The sequence below is a fragment of the Helianthus annuus genome, chromosome 1, assembly GCF_002127325.2.
Source record: "Helianthus annuus cultivar XRQ/B chromosome 1, HanXRQr2.0-SUNRISE, whole genome shotgun sequence".
Taxonomy (NCBI): Eukaryota; Viridiplantae; Streptophyta; class Magnoliopsida; order Asterales; family Asteraceae; genus Helianthus; species Helianthus annuus.
The window spans coordinates 26,103,772-26,122,672 of NC_035433.2; the positions used below are offsets into that span (position 1 = coordinate 26,103,772).

General features: G+C 37.6%; 1 long non-coding RNA gene across 1 annotated transcript; it reads left to right on the plus strand.

The window, feature by feature from the left end:
* The first annotated feature begins 16,557 nt into the window (after nucleotides 1-16,557).
* On the plus strand, nucleotides 16,558-17,959 carry LOC110944989. Its single transcript, XR_002595035.2, has 2 exons — nucleotides 16,558-16,645; nucleotides 17,707-17,959. It is a non-coding gene; the product is annotated as an uncharacterized LOC110944989 (long non-coding RNA).
* The last annotated feature ends 942 nt before the right edge of the window (nucleotides 17,960-18,901 follow it).

Below are 18,901 nucleotides of genomic sequence, written 5' to 3' on the forward strand. Positions count from 1 at the left end.
TAAGTTTTCCAAAGGTCCTAAATGCATGTTATCCCAAACTCTCAAAGTTTTGCTTAAGGTATGAATCTGTTTCGTGAACCGTGTATCAACACAACACTTGTGTTTGTTTAAAACCAAAATTGTTGACTCATTGTTTTCGGCAACGGTTGGAACCCATATTCGAGTCCTAGGCGTTCTGTATGTGCTCAAAGTCTTAATAGTCTAAGTCCCAGAGAAAGATGAGGTTAGAGCCTAGGTATCTCTATAGAAACCTAATTCGCTGAAACCTATAGCTCTGATACCAATCTGTCACACCCCGAAATTATCAGAGCTGGCGTGACTGGACTGGTATCTTCATTGCACAGCGGAAGCAAATGGTTAAGACTTCTAAACAGTGAACGCCGATAAGTACTCGAATTCCCATGGGTTCTCCTATTCCAACCGTTCCATAGTTTTGAAAATGCAACCTGAGAAAGAACATGCGAAAAAGTCAACATAAAGTTGAGCGAGTTCATAGTTTGTTTTGAAAAAGATTTAAAATAAATCTTTTTGATAACCGGTTTTAAAGTTGTTGAGAAAATATAGTAAAATTATTTTCTTGGCATGATATATGAAAATCTGTGAGGCTAGCCCACCAGAGTCTTTGTGCATTGCACGAGAGAGAATGGGCCGAGCCCAAACAAACCTTTGTAAGCAGGATCAGCGTGTCCTCTTACTTAGGTATAGTTTGAAAAACGTTACCAAAGTTTGTAAATCCATGTATTTGTGAGTTTACTTCAAATGAATCTTAAAAACATTTGAAAATCTGAGTATTAAAAGCTGGTATGTAAGCGTCTATGAACAGATCATTAATGTTTTGCAAGGACATTAATATATGTGGCGACATAGGAAGCACTCAACCCTAGCGGATTTCCCCCGGTCCACCCGGTTAGAACAACAAAAGCACTACATGGGCCACACAAGGACCCAAGAGTGGGGCTCGCTACACCCGATAGATCTACCACTTTTGCCCTCGGTCTTATACAAGATTAATGGCACTTAAGAGAGATTACTATTCGCTCACCTGATCTAACAGTTCATTCCCTAGCTTAACCATACCCTAGTTAACGTATAATGTGAGAGTTATTCATGTCCTTGGGCCTCTGCCCATGTCCTTGGGCCTTTGCCCACGTCATTCGTGTTATTAAAACTCATGCATGTTTCGAAAAACACTAATGTTTTTATAAACCGGTATGTTTAGCATAATCTTTTCGTAAACCATTTGAGTTTGTTAAAATCATGTCGCAAAATGGTTTATAAATATGCAATATTCATTTATCGAAACCTTGTGTGATTTTGCAAAACTTGCATGTCTTTCCACCCCCGAAAACATTTTATAAAAATGTAAAACAGTAAAAAGTGGGGGTTATGAACTCACCTTGAGATTCCTGTGCCAAGCTAGCTTAGTGTGATTCCGTAGTGTCATTCCACGAATGTGATGTAGCTAGCGTGCATCTATAGTATTCCTAACAGGGAATAACTTATCAGTTTCTAGTTTAAAGACGTAGTTAAACTATGTGTCCGAGCTCTACCGAGTCGTTAACTAAACGACTCTAAGGTGGTGTTATCTTGACTTAGATTTACCAATCTATGGTTGTTTGATCCCGTTTATAATCGGGATAATAAACGACTTAGTTTTCCGAAAGATTTAGGATATATATTTATATATGTAAATATAAATACTTACGAAGTTGTGCTAGTAGTCGCGAATAGAAGGCGTATATGAAATAGTAACACGACTACTCTTAGTTTTCGTAAGGTGTAAGCATATATAATATATATACTTGTTATCAACGAACTCGGTTAGTAAGTTGTTATAATTGTGCGATAAGTGTCGTGTTCGGTTAGATGTTTGAAACGAATAAGCATTATAAGAGTATTCGAAGTCCCGACACTCGAAATAAATATAAATATAAATAATTATATTTATGTTACATATTTTCCGAATACTAGACTTTTGAAATACGATTTCCGAATCGTTGACATTAGGAATAAATATAAGACATTATATTTATTTTATAAATTATAATTTTCGACATTTGAAATAAATATAACTAATTATATTTATTTTATAAAAGTGTTAGAGTTTCAATATGTTTTCGTTGACTTGTAATCCACTTTTGTCGAAACGTTATAAACGCGTTTTGTAAGTCGTAAAGCGTCGCCAAAATAAATATACTCTTATATTTATTTTATAAAAATACCTCAATCTCGTTAGACGTCGCTTATATAACATAATTATGTTTGAAACTTCGGATTTTTTTGACGAAAAACGGACAGAGTTTCCTCTGTTTTTAGGATAACCTCGACATCCAATGTGCCGATATTTTAAATCAAAACGCAACAATAATTCAATCAAACAATATGTGTATATGATTTTCGCCAAAATACGCCAAAAATTAAACGTATATAATAACTAAATAAAGGATGGTTCGAGCTCGGTCGCGTAAGCTAAAAATCTACGAATCTTTATATAAAGTTTAACGCATTGTTAAAACTTTACCGGGTCCTGAGTTGACCGCCTTTGACCCGACAGTTGACTGTCGTTGACTAAAGTTTGACCAGTTGACGTGTTGACCCGAAACCCGAACCGAAACCAGTTGACCCATTCGAACCAGTCATGAACCATAACCGAAACGAGTTGAACCGTAATCGAATCGGGGCTGACTTGTTGACCCGAGTTGACTAGTTTGACTGTTGTTGACCGGGCGTTGACTGAGCGTTGACCAACATTGACCAGTCAACCCGCTGCGTTCACTGGTGTGACTTTGTCGACCGAATAGTACCCAAACCAAAACGGATCTGAGCATGAACCGCGTAGAACCAAACACGAACCAAAACAAGTCGAGTTGAAACATAACTGAATTAAACCCAACCTGCTGAGCCGAGATATCTTTTTGACTGTCCTTGACCGAACCCACGTCTGACCCGTAGCTTAACCGAGACCCGACGTTGACAGCAGTTGACTGAACCTGAGCCGGTTGAGCCAAACCAAACCCCGAGCTACCTGAACCATCTATCATCGCTGCCACTGCCGCTGTGTCTTGTCGGCCGCCACCACCATCACCACCGTCTGTCCGCCGTCGCCATGCTTAACCAACTCCGCCGCCGTAAACGGCGGCTCTGTCGCCGACCACGTCGCCGGAGATGTCAGCTGCCAGAGCAGGTGAGAGGAGACGAGAGGGAGAGTAACCAGGGGGGGTAATCCCGTCTTTCTGATCTACTGCCATTGCCGCCGTGTGCCGCCACCACCAAGAGTGGTGGTGGCCGATCGTCTTCTCCGTCGAAGCTAAGTGAGAGACGAGAGGGTGAGTGTGTGGGTGTCTAGGATTTCCTTTGTGAAATAGAGAAGAAATAAGGTGTCTGTGTTTTCAAAATGGGGATAGGGTTTGTAAGGATGTTGATGGTGATGGAGTTCTTCCTATTCTTGTGTAGATGATGATATTCTAAAAAGGATCAGACATAATTTGTCTGTGTGTAGAGTTATGAAGAAGATAAGATGCAAGGGTGTGAATGAGGGAAAATAAAAGTGGTGTCGGCTGTGAAAATGAGGGGATCATAGGGTTTATTCCTTATTTATATGTAGGTTTTGCTTAGTGGGCTTGGGCCCAAGGCCCACAAGCCCGATCCCCGTGTTTTTAGTGGCCCGTCAGCATAAACGAACCCGTTTTCCAAACCCGAGCTCTGCGAAATGTCGTAAATCAAAATTTTAGTATCAAATTAGGAAAAATCAAAGTCGGTAGTCGCGTTTGGCGCATTTGTTGGTGCACTACATCTGTTGATTCCGTCTAATTGTCTAGAATCATGTCTTATACCATATTGTATAGCATAGGGCTCGAAATACGAGAAAACAGGAGTCTGTGTAGGTTTTAGATCGTCAGGTCGCTTTTAGGGTCTTGATATGGTCGGGTCGCTCATTTGTCACCTTGGGTCGCTTATGTGTACATGTATGGATCGCTCATGTGTCACTTGACCACATGAGCGGCTCCAGAACACTATAAATAGGTCCATGAGCGATTCCAGTGATAGAGGTCTTAAATTCCACGCCGAAGTTCTGCCGGTGTGACGTTTGAGCTGTAAAACGTTTTTATTCAATACAAAAGAGAGTTAAAAGGAAGATTGTGCTATTTCTACTTGTTTTTCTTATTATTCCGCATCTGAATAGCAAGAGTAAATCTCTGAACGACTCGGTTGGGTCAATACATGATCCTACAAGTGGTATCAGAGCCACGGAGGAGATTTTCTACAGAATATAGCCGGTTTTCAGTGTTATTTCTTGCTTCTATACCGTCTTTTCTCATTTCAAGAAGATTTCTCGGTCAAAAATCGTTCAAGTTCTCACAGACTGTTCATCATAGTACCGAGATAAACCCTTAGAAGTTCCAGATCAAATATCAGCTTAAAAACAGTTCAAAACAAGTTCGAAATGTGGATTGCTCGAGATGACATCAGCATGGATCGTTTTTAGGTATTAGGTGGAACCGCTCATTCGTACATTTCATTACCTGGAACCGCTTATTTGACTCATTGAACCGCTCATCCGGATGTTTTAGTTCGCTTATTCGGACTGGTGGATCGCTGATTTGGATTACTTGAACCGCTCAAACAGCAAAATTGTGAACCGCTTTTTCATACATCACTTTGAACCGCTCTTAAGTTCACATCTCAGGACCGCTCCAAGGAAAATTGTTGGACCGCTCCAAAACATTGTTTTCTGGATCGCTTATTTGGATCATCGAGGATCGCTTTTTCGAACAAAGTGTGGTTCGCGTATTTGACATTTTGTTTGGTTCGCTTTTGTGATAATTGTTGAATCGTTTTTTCTGACAGTTACTTTGAAATACGTGCTAAGTCAACATGGATTCTAGTTTTTATAACGCCTTTGCTACACCAACAACTCCAGCCACAATTGCACAAGCCATGAGTATTGAAAACAAAACGGGAACTACCCAAAAACCTCCGAAACTGATGAGTATAGAAGAATACTTCGGATGGAAAGATCGGTTTGAAAACTGGGTTCAGGCAAATCATCTCAGATCGTGGGAATGCATATTGGAAGAGTACAAATTGCCTAAAACAGAGCTGCAAGTTACTAAACAAATATCTGAATTTACAGATCAAGAACGGGCAATGTACAAGGCAGAAAAGATGATGATTAGCTTGTTACAGCAGGCAGTTAAAGAAGACATATTCATTTTGCTACAACATGACAAAACTGCTAAATCGATTTGGGATGCTCTTAAAGCAAAATTCGAGGGTAGTGAAAGCATGCTCAAAAGCAAGAAGGCTTTGCTTAAAAAAGAATTTGATTTATTCAGCAATTTGCCGGGAGAGGATACTAAAAAGCTAATTGAGAGATATTGTCATTTAGTGCGTTCGTTATCAATGTTGGGAGTTGAAAAAGGTCGAGAGGAATGGGTTGAAAAATTGGCTGATGCGTTACCTCAGAAAGAGTGGGGAACGTATTTGATGATATTGAAGAACACAGGTGTTTATGATAGACTAACTATCGGGCAGTTTATTGAGAAGTTAGAGGGGCAAGATCTGGAACAACAGAAGATAGCCCGGATGAATAGCCCAGGTGGTCAACAGGATATTAAAATGTATTATAAAGGAAGTGCTCAAATTTCTGAAACTGAAAAAAGTCCGAAAATTCAAACCGCTTTCAGTACTGGTAATTCATCTGAGAAAGCTGATCATGGTTCAAACAAGAGCAGCGTTGGGTTTTCATCGTTTCCGAGTGTGAATCCGAAAGAGACTAACACAGGTTTTCAGTCTCAGAATACGAAAACCGGAAATGGATACATAATTCAGTGCAACATAGCTCTCAACCTTCCAGAAGGTCAAAGCTTCTCTGAAGACACTGCTAAAGACCATATGGCACTTCTGGGTTCAGTTCTATTATCCTATGAAGGTCTTGTTGCTGGTAGAATCGGAAATCCTATGCTCACTAAAGAGGATTACGATCAGATAGACGCTGAGGAAATGGAACTTATGGATATCAAATGGTGTCTTGCGAGTGTTCTTCGTCGGGCTGAGAAATTCAAAACCATTACCGGGAGAAATGACTTTCTTGATGCACATGTTTCTACTTTAGGTTTTGACAAATCTAAAGTTACGTGTTTTCGATGCAGGGAGAAGGGCCATTTCAAACGAGAGTGCAAAGGAAGAGAAGCTAGCGGAGCACAGAATCCATTCGGGAAAGATGACTACTACCGCAAAGCTATCTATCAGCAAGTTGGTCAATCACAGGAACCTCAGACAGCTCACGGAAGAAAAATTGAAGATTCCAAAAGAGCATGTGTGGTAGATTTCAGCTGGAGTGACTACATATCATCTGAAGCCACAGCAGAACGAGTTATCGATCAAGATGATGAGAAACTACCAGAGGGTTTCAGTTGGGATATGTTTGTAGATGAAAAGGGAGGTTTTAAAGCTTTCATTGCAAAGATCGTCCGAGAGCCAAATTTGTTTGCTGCTTGGATGAGATCTATTGGAGAGATTGTATCAAGTGGAGATGAAAAATTTGTATCATCTAATGAAAGTTCAGATAGTACTGATGGACTTTCAGAACACTCTGGAGATGTTTCAGATAGTTCAGATGAAATTGTACAAGATGAAACTGTGCAAGAACAGGATGTTGTATTTGACAAAACACCATCGGATTCTGATGTATCAGATGGTGATTCTGATAAGTCTGTACATTTTGATCAATCACCTGATCTAAGCAGCAGTGATGATGAGGAAGAGAAACATATAAATATTGCTAAATCTCAATTGTCTCCTAATAGTTTTCATTTCTATTTTGCAGAAAAAATGGAGAAACTGGCAGAGGAACGAGATGAAAAAGATAAACAATCTGAATTTGAAGGTGAATTTCAGAATGTTGAAAGTGTTGCTGAGAAGATTACTGAAAAGGTGATCGAAGTGGAAAAGGTGATCGAAGTCGAGAAAGTGGTAGAAGTTGTGAAAACAGTCGAAGTTGAAAAAATTATTGAAGTCATCAAGCCCTGTGAGAAGTGTTTGGAAGCCTGCAAAGAGTGTACAGCAAAAGATGAAATCATAGCTGAGTATGAGAAAAAGAAAGAGCAGTTATTGTTCAATCTCAATTATGTGAAGGAATCGTACGACGTGTTGAACAAAACAGTTACTGGTCTTCAAAAGACAAACACAGAAAGAGAACAGGCGATGACAATGATGAATGCAACTTTAATGTCGAAGCAAAAAGCTATAAATTTCTACATTGAAGAAAGTGCCAAATGGAAGCAAGAGTTGGAGAAGGAAAAGATTGAAAATGAGAGGATTAGGAGGTTATTGTTGAGCTATTCTACCTCTGATTATGTTATTGATCGAGTTTACCCAACTGTTGCAGGTATGGAAGCTTTTCAAGACGAGAAGCTAACGAAGAAGAAAGACTGTGGTAAGAAACCGACCGTTAGCTATAACAAGTGTCCGCCTCCAATTTGGGATGGGTATTCACCTAGGAAACCAAATGAGGAACAACTTGCAAAAGCAGTCAATATACAGCTTAAAACCGACACAACTGACGTTTTACCAGAAAATATTGATGTGACGTTTACCTCGTCCGATACTGATCATGAGTCTGTTCTAATCAAAAAGGTGGTCGATCAGGTGTTGGATACTGATGAGGAGACAGAGTCAAAATCTGAGTCTGGGGGGTCAAAGTCGTCAGTCAACAGTCAAAATTCGTCGGTGAAACAGTCTTATAGTAAAGAGTTTTTGTTATCAAAAGCTGATTTGAATGACGAAACATTCGAAGTTGTTTATACTTTGAATGGTTCGGACAAATTATATTACAACAAAGAGTTTCCAATTTTAAGTGTCAAAACAGATCTAATCAACAAAACTTTTAAACTAATAGAGGTTAATATTTCTGAGTTAAAAGTTTTACAAAATTTTGAAAAACCAAAAAAATATACTTCCAGAGTTCAGCAGCGTTTAAACAAGAAAAAGGGTTACAATTCTGGTCCTGGTTTTCCAAAGAAATCTAACCAAAATCGTAGCTACAAAAAGAAAGGTTTAGGATTTATTCCACTAGAAGATGATAAAAATATGAAAAATTCTAAAAAGAAATCTGAATTTGTGACAGGCGGAAGCTCGGAAGATGAACAGCAGAAATCATTTTGGAGACAAACTAACAAAGAGTTTCTTGCTGAAAAGAGAAAGAATGGAACTGGAGTATTTCATCCGAGAAATGCTCAAACCTGTTTGAAATGCAATGGAGCTGGTCACATTGCATCGGATTGTTCGAAAGATTTCAAAGCAAAACAGGGAGCTTCTCAGAGGATGAAAGACAAAGTTGAAGAAAAAGCTGAGAAATCCAAAATGTTTAAGAATTCGAAAAATGAAGTTGGAGAATGCTCAAAGAAAAAGACAACATTTTACAAAAGACATGGAAATGACAACCAAGTGTGGGTTGCGAAGAAAGGTGAAGTGAAAGTCGGCAATGAATCTGGTTCCACAAAGCCAGAAGAGCCACAAGTTATGGTGAAAAGTTCAGAAAATGATGATGTTCTTCCATCATTGAAGTTTGAGGAGGTTATGAAGGAAATTGGAAAAATTGAAATTTCAAATCAATTTTATGATGATGAAAAGAAATTTGATGTCGAGAAAACATTCAACGGGAATGTTAAGAAGATATTTGAGAAAATGTTGAGTGGAAAAGCTAAAGGGGTGAAAGATTTTTACGCAACTAAAAAGGCGACATACAACCCTACAGCTAAAGAGTTGAAAGTCCTCAAGTCTGAGAAGACTTGGAGGGAAGTTTGCTTCCCAGAATAGTCGAAGGACTACGCCGGAGATCCCAAGTTTTTATCGCGGATCATGAATCGGCATCTTTCTAGTGTTTAAAATTTTTGTTTGAATGTTTGTGATTAATGTTTGAATGATTTTACAGGTGAGAGGACTATGCCGGAGCTTCCAGGTGGGTAATTGTGAAGCAGGAATCGGCATTCTGGTTAAAAATGGTAATGTAGAGGTCACATTCCTACAAGTGGTAACCATTGTATCTACAAGTGGTAATCTTGATCCCACAATTGGTAATTGTGGTTAAATTTTGAGATGTTTGGATACTTTGAAGTGTTTACATTTACAAGTGGTACAGAAGGTTCTTAGAGGCAAATGGTAAATCAGGGACATTAATTTGTACTTGATTTACTATTCATGACAAAAGATAGACAAGATGATGAACCATATCCCCGTTTTTAAGATTGATAAACCTACAAGTGGTTGTTATCAACACATATTCATTTTCCGGAAAAATCATTTTGATTAAAACAAACTTAAGTGTTTTGAAATCTAAATGAGAAAATGATTTGTGATAGGGGGAGTTCAGATTGTTTATGCCTAGTGAATGGCGATTTGATGTGATTCAGTGTCAGTTGTCAAGTTTCTGTATAGTTTGTTTTACTTTTTATGTTTCTAGTAGGTAAAAATTTAGAAGTTTTCAAATTTTCTTTAAAATGTGTTTGCATTTTAGGGGGAGTAAGGGAAATTTCAGAAAATCCAAAAACATTTGAAAATTTGTAAAAGCCAAAAACATGATAAAATTCAAAAATGAGTTTTGTTGCGAAAAAGAGGAAATGATAGTACATCAGTGGACTATCACGGCACGCTAAAGAAATGAAAAGTTAAAAAGTGTTAAACAATCTTACTGCGGATGTGTCAGTAGATTTTCGCACATTTAGTAAATTGAAACGAGATATAAACCTAAATCAAACTTGCTTAATTTGTGGGTAACTATTCTTGAATATATGGGTAACCCTCGAAATCTTGTTTGAAAGGTCCCGTATTCTGAGATACTAGGTCTTTATACTCAGTGATATCTGGGGTATTATCCCGGGACTTCTGCTGTATGGAAGTACTGACCTAGTCCCCGGATAATACTTTCTACTAAAGCTTTGAAACATAAGCTTCGCCCTCAGCATGCTGATGAAACAATAAAATTGATAGTCGCTGCTGTTGAAATGCAAAAAGATCCTCTAAAGGGGACCCACCAAAAGTCGAGCCGTCATCTGTCTGCTGAACGGAAGTTCTGACCTGAGCTCTCACGGTTTCGCATTTAACCCCTTTACAGATATCATCTGTGGTATACTCACCTGTAAGACTGAATATTTGGGATCTGGATACAGGAGTATATTCAAGTGGAGTGATACACAATTAAGTTTAAGTCTCTAAAACATTAATATCGTATCTCGAATCGATTGAAATTTGTATTGAAAATTTAAGTGGACAAACATACTGACAATCTAGGTAAATTGTTTAAAACTGAGAATGTTTAAAGCTTAACGGTGTTGGTGATTTGTCTAATAACTGATATGATCCTCTTGCACGAGCTCACAAAAAATATTGTTTGTAAATAGTTTATTTCTGCATTTTATTTTCTCACCTTGAAAAAAAATCCAAAAAGATTTTGTGTGTGTTTTAGCATAATTTTGAAAAAGTCAAAAAGATTTTCGACAACTGATATTGGAAAATTGATTTTCAAAATTCCGTGTGCTAAACATGATGAGCAGTATTTGAGGGGGAGTGTTTGTGTAAATCTAATTGTTTTTGATAAATCTAACCTTCTTCAAGTGGTTCATCATAGATTGGTGAGAGAGAGTCATGGTTTGTTGCACAGGTTGTTGATATGTGATGAATCTAGGAAATTTATTTCTGGGTTAAGATTTTGCAGGTAACCAGGTTTCGATACTGATGAAAGAGAGCCAAGTTTCGATCCTGGAAATCAATTCTAAAAGTCTGTGAAGATTAGATTCTGATTCTAAAGATCATAACAAACTGATGATGCTGATGAACTTAAGGAATCAAGAGATCTGATCAAGAAAATTAGAGTGTTTGAATGCCAGACAACGATCCTGAAGATGTTGCTGAAGGACAAAAGAATACCAGCAAATCGAGAGGGGGAGTCTGAAGATAGAGAGAATAAGAAAGCCTAGAGACTGATCTAGCCTGACGAGGTGAAGATACAGTGTTAATTTCAGAATGTGGTAACGACTTCATCAACATCTGAGGGGGAGTCTGTTGGTGCACTACATCTGTTGATTCCGTCTAATTGTCTAGAATCATGTCTTATACCATATTGTATAGCATAGGGCTCGAAATACGAGAAAACAGGAGTCTGTGTAGGTTTTAGATTGTGAGGTCGCTTTTAGGGTCTTGATATGGTCGGGTCGCTCATTTGTCACCTTGGGTCGCTTATGTGTACATGTATGGATCGCTCATGTGTCACTTGACCACATGAGCGGCTCCAGAACACTATAAATAGGTCCATGAGCGATTCCAGTGATAGAGGTCTTGAATTCCACGCCGAAGTTCTGCCGGTGTGACGTTTGAGCTGTAAAACGTTTTTATTCAATACAAAAGAGAGTTAAAAGGAAGATTGTGCTATTTCTACTTGTTTTTCTTATTATTCCGCATCTGAATAGCAAGAGTAAATCTCTGAACGACTCGGTTGGGTCAATACATGATCCTACAGCATTTGTTTGTCGTTTACGATAATAGTCGCGTAAATTCGCGTCGTTGCCGTTTTGAACCGTTTTTCGATCCAGTCTCGACTACTGTTATTAAATTTTAATTACAAAACTAAATGTATCATAAAATTTCAGTTTTAAAGGTAATACTCGTGTCCGATGCCTCCGTTTCATTGTCGGTGCGTTTCCCTCAGCCGCGTTTTTCGTTCACGTTTGCGTTTTATGTCATTCGGAAGGATAATATTTTGCAAAACCACATTCATAACTATAAGTTATACGTATAAACTTCGTATTTTTCGGCATTGTCAGTAGTTTGTACGGTGTTAGTTCGTTATCGCTTAATATTCGGTAGATTTCAAGAAAATCCTCATATGTGCATTGCAACGTCCGATCAGCGTTCCTAGGCATACGAAGAGCCTAATTAAGTTAACTCGTGCCTTAAAAACTACTTATTATCAGCTTAAACGTTTGTTAATCACGTAATTAGAAGCCGTTAATTACCGGTTGTCACAGTTTGAGAGTGAAGATGGAGGTGGGTATTTATAGGAAAACCAAGACCGTTAGGATCGTTCCTCGATAAATGAGCATTAATCTGGACCATCCAAGTGGGCACAAGGTTTTGGAAAACTAGGGGTGCCTCAAAACCATCAAATGGTATTGAAAATGTTACAAAATAGCCCCTAATCTTCAAGTTACATGCTGAAAATGGACCTGCAATTGCAAAAATGGTGTTTCTGCCCAGATGAGGTGCTCGCGTAGCGCCACGGGATAGGCACTTGGTGCTCGCGCGGCGCTAGCATGTGCCAGATACAGCAAAGTTTCAAAAATGGCAGAAATGGTCCCTGCAGCCCGTTTAAGCCATTTTCGATGCGTTTAAACCCCGTTAACCTCATTTCAAGGCTCTAAAATGAAGTTAAAGTATAGGGAATTCAAAATATGCTCAAAAAATCACGGATTTCGGCTCGTTTGGTCGTACGGTTCCGTTGTTCGGTTAATTACGACGGAAGTCGTAACGAACGCAAAAACGATCCAAATTACGCGACGAATGGATTTTTCTTATGCCAAACACTAAAATAAAATATTTCAATGCTTACATAAATATTTGGATGTCCTGATGTATTCAGAACGTAAGTTATGCGCGAAAATGCAAACTTATGCACTTTTTGACACTTTTAGTCCCTGAATGACCAAAAAGTTTATTTAAGCATACCCAACCCCTCAAAGCCTATTTCTAAGCTATGTAAAGGATATTTGTGGTATGTTTAACTTATGGTCATGTTCCGGAATGTTCGTTACTATATGAATCGGTATAGTTTCGCAGTTTGACACAATTAGTCCCTGCGATCGAACAAACTTGATTTCAACACACCAAACCATCCAAAACTTATTTCTAAGTTTTGTAAAGGTTATTTAAGGTATATTAAGCCTATGTCACTGTTCTGGGGTGTTTGTTGCATTAAACTGGTTATATTTACGCATCAGTGCGCGTATAACCTTCCAGAAAGCGACTTAAAGCTTGAAATCGAACAAGAATTGATATGTGCAAACGATACACATATTTTTACAAATCCCAAGTATGAAATACAATATTTCATTGGTTTGGTATTTGTTTGATGGTTGAAGTGACATAGGTGTCACAGTCTCCCATACTTTAGGAAATTTCGTCCCGAAATCTAATTTTAGAGGAAACTTGTGAAGACAGCTGTGATGGTTTTGCTTTCAGATAAATCCTATTGAACCCTAGGTAAAACTCTGGGCCATGTTAGGATTTTTTAGCGAAATTGTCAACCATCAAAGCGAAGTCCTTGTAGTAACAAAACATGGAGTTTCGAACTATAGACAGAAGAATGTTTCTTATGAAGACTTATCATAGGAAATTTGTGTGTGCTTGAAATCAGAATTAGGGAGTGTAAGATAAAATGACATCGGTCAAGGTCCAAGACTTCTCCCGTATCATTACTCTTGTCCCTATAGGTCTTAACACATGACAAAACTTCTTGTGGTTTCTGTGCACTGAATTCCATAATTATGTAGGCCTCCATAATTACGTAATTCCTTGCACAGTCCGCACTGTTCATTTCATAATGCGTAGGCGAAAAATCAATTTAATAAACATGAAGCGACTTGACTAGACCACCAAAGGATCCTTTTTAATTAGATCAACGAACGATCTTTTTAACTAGATCAACACATGATCTTCTTAAGTAGACCGTCGTACGATCTTCTTAAATAGACCACTAAAGGGATTCTTTTCAATTATATCATTACATGATATTTCTAACCAGATTTTCAAATCAATCTGTTTAACTAGGCCACTCAAGGGGTCCAATTATAGTATAGTACTTTAAAACCCAAGGGGCTTTACTACAACGTAGAAGTTCATTTAGGATTTAAGATAGTACCTTAGGATATCCTACTATGAATCCATCATATGAGATATGGAAGATTCTATGAGGATTTGGATGGATCACACAAAACACATAAGAGAACATATAAGCACATAATCACATAATTAGTTAACTTGATCTTTAATTTGTTATCTTTGGGCACGGATATTTAAAGCACACCAGGAATCCAATCCGTGGATTTTATTTGGCACTTTAATCATTTCAAAGAATCTATCTATGGATATAGAAGAATCTTCAACAGGAGTTTGGCTTTGTTTCTTAAAAGAAACGAGCGTTTAAGGTTCTTGGGGAGATCACAAGTGATCATAAAAATGACAGAACCACACGAGTAGTTTGTCTTTGTGTTGACATCATAAGGTTGCATCAAACATTCATACAATCGCATCAGTTTTGCAAAAAATAAAAACAACGAATTTTTTTATTTATATAACAACTGACTTGTCTTTAAATGTCAAAAGATAACAACCAGAGGAAATAACAAAACACTAATTGTTCACTGCTGCATCATTGTTTACGTTTGCCTCATTGATGTTAAATGCTCGTCCACATGCTGGAGGTATGTTAACAAGTCTTGGGCAATTGTTTCTGTAGTGAGTAAGGTCACCACAGTTATAACATGACCCCGGTGGGAACCGTGCTTGAACAGCAGCAGGGTTTGCAGCAGCTTGATTTGCATAACGGCAGACATTGATCAAATGTCCCAACCGCCCACAGTGGGTACATTTGTGACACTGCTCCTGCTCCAGATGATGACGGTTGCACTTGTTGCACAAAGGTGCGATACCAACATAGTTTTGCCTTTTGCGAGGTTGTGCTGGCTGGTTTGGTGCAACTTGTTTCTCTTGAGCAGTGATGGCACAGTTTTGAGAAGCCTTTCGCTTCTTCTTCTTGGATCCTTCAAAGTGCTTTTCCTTCGGTTCAACTGGAGCAGTCTTGTCGGATGGTCTTGGGTCGCCTTTTCGAAAAAGCTTACTTGTAACACCCCGAAAACGGGCTTGGTAATTAAACTCTGTTAATACTAAAAGACGGGTAACGTACCGTTATTAGTAAAAATAACCCGGCAAATATTTGGATTTAAATAAGAAATCCTAATATTAAATAAAAACGAATCAAAGTTTTAAGTAATTAAGTTTATAAAAGGCCCGATTTAACGGGACTTAAAGTAAAAGGGGTTACGGCTTCCCGAACCTACTAAGCTAACTAGGAATAATTCTAACCTAGTTAGATAGTGACTTATGAGTGGGTTAAAACACTTAAATTATGAACTAAGGAAAATGAAGGGGCCAAAGATGTTAAAATCGAAACTTATGTTGCTAATTTAATTAAAACAAAAACCAAACACCCCATTTGGGGATGTCTGGTCGTACAAAGAAGCAGGAGGCGATGGGTTTCTTCAAACCCTAAAATCCTTACTAAAACTCTCAAATTGGAGGTGCAAATATGGTCCAAAACGAAAATCGAGCATAGATTACTGATCCCCATTGCAAGGGGGTTGTAAGGTATGTAAAATTTGATGTTAATTCTCTACTTGAAATTCTCATGAATTTAGGATATTTCGAAATTTGTTGATGCATGTTCGTTATATGATGAAATAGGAACATTGTAGTGTCTAGGAGTAAACCCTAGACAAGCATATGATGAAATTAGGTCTAAATCTTGTGAATTCATGATCACCATTGAAGGTGATAAGTGTGATGATGCTAAATTCGTGTAATGTGATGTTTTTAGGGTTTTTGATGGCTAAAAATAGTGCTATAATATCATAAACATGTTTCGATTGAAAACTGCATTCAAACAGCTTCTGATCAGAATTTACAGCCGAATTGTATTGGCTGTAACATGGAAAAACGTGACAAAAACGTTTGTTTCTTGACTCTAAAATGTAATTCCAGGAAATATCTTTAAAACCCCACTGGAATCGCATTTTTTCGACTAAAATTGAGCGTTTTATGAATTTTTCCGTATCAAAGGTTCAAGCTGCGTTTTCTGGCAGAATTTGCAGCCCATTACGAATGTCATAACTCAATTTAGGAATTGAGTTATGATCTCAAATTCTTACTGTAGAAAGTATTAAGTTATTAGAAGAATCTCCAATTGGAATTTCATCAATCGGATAAACGAGGAATTTTTAATGAATTTTTCCGTAAGCTGCAGTCAGAAGTGACGAATCTGATTGCATCTTAGTAGATGAATTTTTACGAATTTTTGGTAAAGAGCTAGATCTTGAAATTTTAACACAAGGGCTACCCTCCGAGAGGTACGCCACATAAAAAAATCATAATTTTTGAAGACTTGTAAACAGGTTAAACAGGTCACCAAAAACAGCCTATTTTCAGTGATACGAAACTTGATTGTTGATATTATAAATTATGCCCACAATGTTCATATGTTGAAATTATGAATCAAACGCGTAATTTCCTAGTTCGACTAATTATGTGTGATGTGGGGTAATACAAATTTTAATTATGAAGTCGATTTAGCTTATATGCACATATCATATAATTAAGGGTAGTTAACTTTTGAAGAGTTAAACTAACCATGGACGGAGTCGAATAGTAGTTTTGACATGGAAAACACGTAAGGTGGAATAGTCGTGGTTATAATGACTAATCTAACCACCTTGTGAATTATGATGATAGTTTGACTCTTGACAAGCTAGATGGAGGCTTGGAATGAAGCGGGTCAAACGGAGCAAGTACGAAAAGGAAAGCGTAATTTGGATGCGAGGTAAGTAAAGCTTACGCCCTCTTTTGTAAGTTATGTGTTTATTCATAGGTTGTAAATACGACAAAAGCTATATTTGAAATATGGTTCCGACACGAAATGAAACGGGTCGGGACATATAAAATAATGATAAACCATGTTTAATGGTAAAATGGGCGAAATGGTAATTGGTCACGAGATGACATATATATAAAATTAGTTTTTGAATGGCTACTTATTAAGGTAAGCCTAAACGAATAAAAAGAGTAAAACGACGAATTAGTCATGTGTAGGCGAAAAAGAGTTGAAGTTTAAAACAACACCATTTAATATTAAGCACAAAATATTTGGTAGTCTAGACCAAACGGGTCAAATGGTAATATTTATACCATTTGATAATTAACGACTAATAAGTGTATGTCGAGTCTCATGCTCGCAGGGTAATTGGTTTATGAATTAGCGAGGCTATGAATTAGCATATTATAGAGACAAGGTCTTAAAACGGGTCAATATGTTGACCCGAGCCAGGTACGCTTATATATATAGATGTATAGTTAAAAGTGTTTAACTTCCCTTCACGGGTCAAAAGGAGTAGATAGGTAAAACGGGTTAAGAATTCATAAGAAACCCGTAATTTGAACCTTGCACATTAGTAAATTGATATAACGTGATATGCATGATATTTTGAATATGATTGATTGATCTTTGATATTGGTTCATATGTAACATATTAGAATTTCGAGAAACTAATGTATTGGTATGTTAGAAAGAGCGAAATCCGAGATTTAGGCTTGAGTATAATGAACAAAGCAACCAAAAGATGGATTTACAGGGACTACCGTAAGTTACGGTAGTACCGTAAGTTACGGTAGAGGTCAGGAGCTTACGGTGTGAGTCTACTGGTTTACGGTGGACCATTATTGGAAATTGACCACCGTAACTTACGGTGAAACCGTAAGTTACGGTAGGGCCTGAATGTTTATAAATTTTATATAATTGTAAATTTTCAAATTCATTTCGATCGTAGTTTCGATCAAGTATCATTTCTAAGCATTCTAATATAAATGTTTATGTAAACATTTCAGTCTTAGGTACTCAAGGATTATGGGTGACGATCAAGCAACTTTTGAAGGACCGAACACATACTCTTGAAGCTTCCGCATAAATCAACTCGGTTTAAACAATGTTTATGATGTAAACTGTTTTCTAAACAACTTTTGAAATGTTTAAACGACGTACTCAATTATGTTATGTTGTATTATTTTAAAATTGTAAAGTTTAAACAAACCCGTATTTTTACAAAGTATATGTAGTCATAATTACATGTTGTTTGTCGTATACTTTACAAAAACCAATAAATAATGACAAGGGTGTTACAAATTGGTAATCAGAGCTCATGGTTAAAGAGTAAATTGTGTTCGGTTCGAGGCTTGATCGCAAATCCGGTAAGTACATGTATATTAATGGTTTGTTATGTGTTGAAATGTTGTGAACAATGTGACAACCCGAATTTCCGAGGTTAGTATTATCTTATTCCACGACTCTTTTGTTGTATTTACATATTCTTGAAATCTTAAACGAGTATTATACTAGTCTGGTTACGTTGCAAACTTGTTGGATAAGACATATCCTTCGACCTAGAACCTTCGAAACATAAGAACTATCCTTCGATCCAGAACCTTTCGAAGGATGATCTTTCAATCACATGTTCGAAAGATCAGATCCTTCGGCAATCATTCGGACCCTTCGAGGCAGATCCTTCGATTAAGGGCCAAACTTTCGGCCCAACTTACGTCTGGCCCAAACTTCCGGCGGAAATTATATAAGTAACCGAATAGGATCAGTTACACAAATTACAAACCCTATTTTCCCTACGCATATTGTGCGACGGCAGACGTATATTCGAAACATCATCCCATCGGTTCATCATCTCATCGGTTCAATCTCGTGTGCGACGGCAGAAAGTATCTCGAAACATCCTCGCATCAATTTAATCTTGTGGTTAGTAATATCATTATTCCGATTGTGTGGTTCGATTTTAAATTACAATAAGATAGTGGTTTGTATTTGTGCTAGATTTTTACTCGTTGATCTTGTGTATATGTATTCGTACTCGTGTAGGATTAACGCGTAACGGTTATGTGCAACCCGTGATAAATATACTGCTTGAACGATGTAGATCGTTAGATATTATACGTCAAATCTTGGTGACTAGTTAGCATGAATGTTAGGGTCGATAAAGGTCTCGTTTTGTTAGACGGAACAACATAAACTGCTGGG